The sequence below is a fragment of the Saccopteryx bilineata genome, chromosome 3, assembly GCF_036850765.1.
Source record: "Saccopteryx bilineata isolate mSacBil1 chromosome 3, mSacBil1_pri_phased_curated, whole genome shotgun sequence".
Classification (NCBI taxonomy): Eukaryota; Metazoa; Chordata; class Mammalia; order Chiroptera; family Emballonuridae; genus Saccopteryx; species Saccopteryx bilineata.
The window spans coordinates 317143781-317149780 of NC_089492.1; positions in this window are offsets into that span (position 1 = coordinate 317143781).

Here is a 6000-nt window from a genome sequence, read left to right on the forward strand (position 1 = left end):
ATTGCCAGTAGCTCACCAGGGCACAGTAGTGCAGGTGCCCTGGATGTAGAACATGAGCTGTTTAGGAGCATGGCTTCTAGGAAGGCACCCAGTTCTGATGCTTCACATCTGACTCCTTCGCATCCCCTGTCTGCCCTTGCTTAGAGACCCTGGGCAAGCGGCTGCCTTGCTCTGCCTGTTCCTGGCCGGTCATTGATGTCCTTGGAGCTTGACTAGTGTAACCTCACCCATACATACAGCCTAACACAGACGAACTTTTATTTAGAATTCATAACTTTGCTTAGATTTAACCTGTAAACTCATCGGATTTCATAAGGTTTGTGTAACCATACCCTGTAATTTGCTAAGAGTTTAACAGAAAGGCTGAGGCTTAATTAGCTAAACTTCCTTCCGTACCTACACATTCCTGACACTGATGATTGCCAGAGCTGTTTTCAAGAGCAAGTGCAGGTCTGGGGTGGAGGCGTGGTGAAGTGGGGGTGACCCAGTTGAAAACACCTGAAACTGGCCAAAGCAGCTTTGTGGACCCTCTAGTGACCTCTTCATGAACTTTTCTCATTATACCCTCATTATAATACTAGACTCTCCTCTCAGGGACAGAGATTATCCTCTATTTTTTAACATGCGATGTATGTATAGCCATGTTTTCTAACTGCGCAGCCCTACCTATACCTGTGATGATGAATCTTACCTTGATGTTTACGTATGACTTTCTGAATGAAGATGAAGCCGATTCTTTCTTTGAAGACGAGGCTTTGGGAAGTTACCCTCCTTCCCCCCACCTGCGTGTCCTTGCTTGTTGGCTTGAAATAGAGTTCCTTCTCATAGAATCATCTCAGAGTTGTGTTTTGGCTGGCAACTACTGAGTAACTGGATCTGGTTCGGTCTAGTAACACTAATACTTTGTGTTTTTGTTTGCTTTTTTAGTGAGAGGAGGGGAGGTGGAGACAGACTCCCCCATGCGTCCCATCAAGCAAGCTGACTAGGGGGCGATGCTCTGCCCACCTGGAGCCATCCTCAGCGCCCACGGCCTCCAATTGAGCCATTACTGCAGTAGAGGAGGAAGAGGGGGGGGGGGAGAGAGAGAGAGAGAGAGAGAGAGAGAGAGAGGGAGAGAGATGAGAGAGAGAGAGAGAGAGATGAGAGAGAGATGAGAGGGGTAGGGGTGGTGAAGCAGATGGGCATTTCTCCTGTGTGCCCTGACTGGGAATTGAATCCTTGACATCCACACACCTGGCCAATGCTCTATCACTGAGCCATCCAGCCAGGACAAAAAACATAACGATAATACCATTATTATACTAAAAATTAATACTTCCTTTTTTCTTAATATATGTGCTGCCAAAGTGAACACAATACTTCTTTAAGTCATAAAATATTTAATGTTCACATTTCTGCAATAATTTCATAAATTTTCCCTTCCCTTCCATTTTTCTTTATTCTTTTATAACTTCCTTTATCCCTGTCCCCCTTTATAAATAATAGAGTTGTTTGAATAAAAATCCAAATAAGGGCATATTTTTTAATCTTGATGTTTTCCTCAGCACTTGGTTTAGTGTTCAACATATAGGGAATCCTCAATAAATGTTTGTTGAATGAATGAATCATCAGAAATCTATAAAATGTCCTAGTTGAATTACTGCCATTTTTGGTAGGCTTCTGGGGAAAGCTTTGGTTTCTGGTAACTTCAGTTAGGGGTTAACCTAGGTGCTAACTACCGTCAGTGCCTGTGAACATTACCGAAGGTCAGGGCAGTCAGTGAATGTGCCTGTGACTCAGACATTTGTAAGCTAGAAGGAAATGGGCACTTGATTTCTTGTCTCTGCTTTTTGTCCTTAGTCTCTTATTCTGTCACTTTGAATTTGGACTGACCATGTTTGGCTTTCCTGCTATTTCTTCAGAACAGGGACCCTGAAGGAGCACTTTGAGAGTGTGGATGGCTTCCCTACGGTGCTGTGGTAGGCACCCCAAGATTTACCGTAATCCCTGGACTGTGAATATGATGAGATATCATGCCTGTGATTGTTACCTTAGATCCGTCATGGCGAACCTTTTAATAAAAACCACCCACTTTTGCAGTGCTGGTCAACCTGGTCCCTCCTGCCCACTAGTGGGCATTCCACCTTTCATGGTGGGCAGTAGCGGAGCAACCAAACAGTGCCGCAAGTGGCCCACCATGAAAGCTGGTAATTTGAAAAAATAGAAAATACAATAGGTTCTTTGTAGCTGTTAGATTGAATGAGCTATTCCTTTGCTAATTTTATTTTTTTAAAAATAAGATACATAACACAGATATAGATAACAGGACAGTGAATCCTAGAGAGAAGGGGGGAGGGAGTTAGAGGGAGGGGGGCAAAAGGGGTATAAAAAGAGACCCAGGGGTGGGGGTGAGGGAGTTATATTCAGTGGAACACTTGAATCCATGTAAACACAATAAATTAAAAATTAATAAAAATTAAAAAAAATTAAAAAAAGATAAAGTTGAAATACACTGAAAAGCATACAGAAATACATCTTAAGTGTACACTTGGATTTTTGGTAAATATATGTATACTCCTGACATGTAGTCACCACCTGAATTGAGATGGAGAAATTTCCGTCAGCACAAAAACTCTCTTGTGCACCGTTGCAGTTAATTCCAATCCCCATGGCCAGTTTGAACACCATTAATTACTATTACCTATTCTTGAACTTCATTTAAATGGCATCTTGTAGTATGTGCTCCTTTGTGGCTGGTTTCTTTCGCCTGATGTTTTGGAGATTCATCCATCTTGCCTTAGTAGCAGTTTATGCCCTTTCCACTGCTGATTAGTATTCCCTTGTAGGGCTAGACCCTTACCTGTTTATCCATTCACATGTTGATGGATATATGGCTTGTTTCCATTCTTTGGCTATTATGAATGATGCTCCTGTGAACATTTGTGTACAATTCTTTGTATGGATATCTATTTTCATTTCTCCTGTGTAGATACCTAGAAGTGGAATTACTGGGCTGTAGAAGCATATTTAATTTTATAAGAAAATGCAAACTCTTTTTCAAGTGCTCGTTTTATTTTATATTTCCACCAGCAATATATAAGAATACCAATTTTTTGACATCCTCAACAGTTCTTATCATTAGTCTTTAATTTTTTTATTTTTAAAGAGAGGAAGGGAGAGAGAGAAAGAGAGACAGAGGGAGGAGAGAGATGAGAAGCACCAACTTGCAGTTTTTCCTCCTACTGCTTTGATGGAGGGTGAGGCTCAACCTGAGCCAGTGACCCCTTGTGCAAGCCAGTGACCTTGGGTTCAAGCCAGCGACCTTGGGTTTCAAACCAGCAACCTTTGGGCTCAAACCAGCAAACCCATGCTCAAGCTGAGGAGCCCATGCTCAAGCTGGAGGCCTTGGAGTTTTGAACTGGCACCCTCAGTGTTCTGGGTCAATGTTCTAGCTACTGGGCACCACTGGTCAGGTGATATAATCAGGCTTTTAAAATTTAGCTATATGCCAGTAATTTCTTTTTTTATTATTATTATTGAATTTAATTTATTGTGTTTACATAGATTCTAGTGTTGCCCCAAATGCACCCCCCTCCCCCGTATTCCCCTGAACATCTTCCTTGCCCCCTTCTCTCTAGCACCCTCCCCCCTTCCCTTCAGGTTTATCCCATCCTATCATCCCCTTTCCCTCTGTCCTCTTTTCCTCTGGTCCCTTTGATCTCTCCACTGTCTCAATTCTGTTACTCAGTTAACATTGTTCATTGGATTCCTCAAATGAGTGAGGTCATATGATATTTTTCTTTTTCTGTCTGGCTTATTTCACTTAACATAATAGTTTCCAGGTTCATCCATGTTGTCGCAAAAGGTGAGATTTCCTTCTTTTTCATGGCCTCATAGTATTCCATTGTATATATGTACCACTACTTTTTAATCCACTCTTCCACTGACGGACACTTGAGCTGTTTCCAGATCTTCGCTATTTGTGAACAATGCTGCCATAAACATGGGGTGCATTTCTCCTTTTCAAACAGTGCTAGGGTGTTCTTGGGGTATATTCCTAACAGTGGGGTAGCTGGGTCAAAAGGCAGTTAGATTTTTAATTTTTTGAGGAATCTCCATATTGTTTTCCACAGTGGCTGCACCAGTCTGCATTCCCACCAGCAGTGCAAGAGGGTTCCCTTTTCTCCACATCCTCATCAGCACTTATTCTGTGTTGTTTTGTTGATGAGTGAGTGCCATTCTGACTGGTATGAGGTGATATCTCACTGTGGTTTCAATTTGCATTTCTCTAATGATTAGCGATAGTGAGCATTTTTTCATCTGCCTATTGGCCATCTGTATATCCTCTTTGGAGAAGTGTCTATTCATTTCTTTTGCCCATTTTTTGATTGGCTTGTTTATCTTCCTGGTGTTGAGTTTTACAAGTTCTTTATAAATTTTGGTTATTAACCCCTTATCAGACATATTGTCAAATATGTTCTCCCATTGTGTAGTTTGTCTTTTTATTCTGTTCTTATTGTCTTTAGCTGTGCAAAAACTTTTTAGTTTGATATAGTCCCATTTGTTTATCCTGTTTTTTATTTCCCTTGCCCATGGAGATAAATCAGCAAATATATTGCTGCAAGAGATGTCGGAGAGCTTACTGCCTATGATTTCTTCTAAGATGCTTATGGTTTCACGGTTTACATTTAAGTCTTTTATCCATTTTGAGTTTATTTTTGTGAATGGTGTAAGTTGGTGGTCTAGTTTCATTTTTTTGCAGGTAGGTGTCCAATTTTCCCAACACCATTTATTAAAAAGGCTGTCTACTCCATTGTATGCTCTTACCTCCTTTGTCAAATATCAGTTGTCCATAAAGGTGTGGGTTTATTTCTGGGTTCTCTGTTCTGTTCCATTAATCTATATGCCTGTTCTTATGCCAGCACCTAGCTGTTTTGAGTACGATGGCCTTGTAGTATAACTTGATATCAGGAAGTGTGATACCTCCCACTCTATTCTTCCTTTTCAAGATTGCTGAGGCTATTTGTGTTCTTTTTTGGTTCCATATAAATTTTTTGAATATCTGTTCTGTATCTTTGAAGTATGTCATTGGTATTTTAATTGGTATTGCATTGAATTTATAAATTGCTTTGGGTAATATAGACATTTTAATGATGTTTATTCTTCCTAACCATGAGCACGGTATATGCTTCCACTTGTTTGTATCTTTCTTGATTTCTTTTATCATTGTTTTATAGTTTTCTGAGTACAAATCTTTAATTTCCTCAGTTAAATTTACTTCTAGGTACTTAATTTTTTTGGTTGCAATGGTGAAGGGGATTTTTTCCTTAATTTCTCTTTCTGACACTTCATTGTTGGTGTATAAAAATGCCTCTGATTTCTGAGTATTAATTTTATATCCTGCCACCTTGCTGAATTAATTTATCAGGTCCAGTAGTTTTTTGACTGAGACTTTAGGGTTTTCTATATACAGTATCATATCATCTGCAAATAATGATAGTTTTACTTCTTCTTTTCCAATTTGGATGCCTTTTATTACTTCTTGTCTGATTGCCGTGGCTAGGACTTCCAGGACTATGTTGAATAAGAGTGGTGAAAGGGGGCACCCCAGCCTTGTTCCTGATCTTAAGGGGATTGCTTTTAATTTTTGCCCATTGAGTATGATGTTGGCTGTGGGTTTGTCATAGATGGCCTTTATCATGTTGAGGTATGTTCCCTGTATTCCCAATTTGCTGAGAGTTTTGATCATGAATGGGTGCTGGATTTTATCAAATGCTTTTTCTGCATCTATTGAAATTATCATGTGGTTTTTCTCCTTCCTTTTGTTTATGTGGTGAATCCCATTGATTGATTTGCGAATATTGTACCAGCCTTGCCTCCCCAGAATAAATCCCACTTGATCACGGTGTATGATTTTTTTCATATATTGCTGGATCTGGTTTGCTAATATTTTATTGTGGATTTTAGCATCTAGATTCATCAGGGATATTGGCATATAATTTTCTTTTTTTGTGTTGTCTT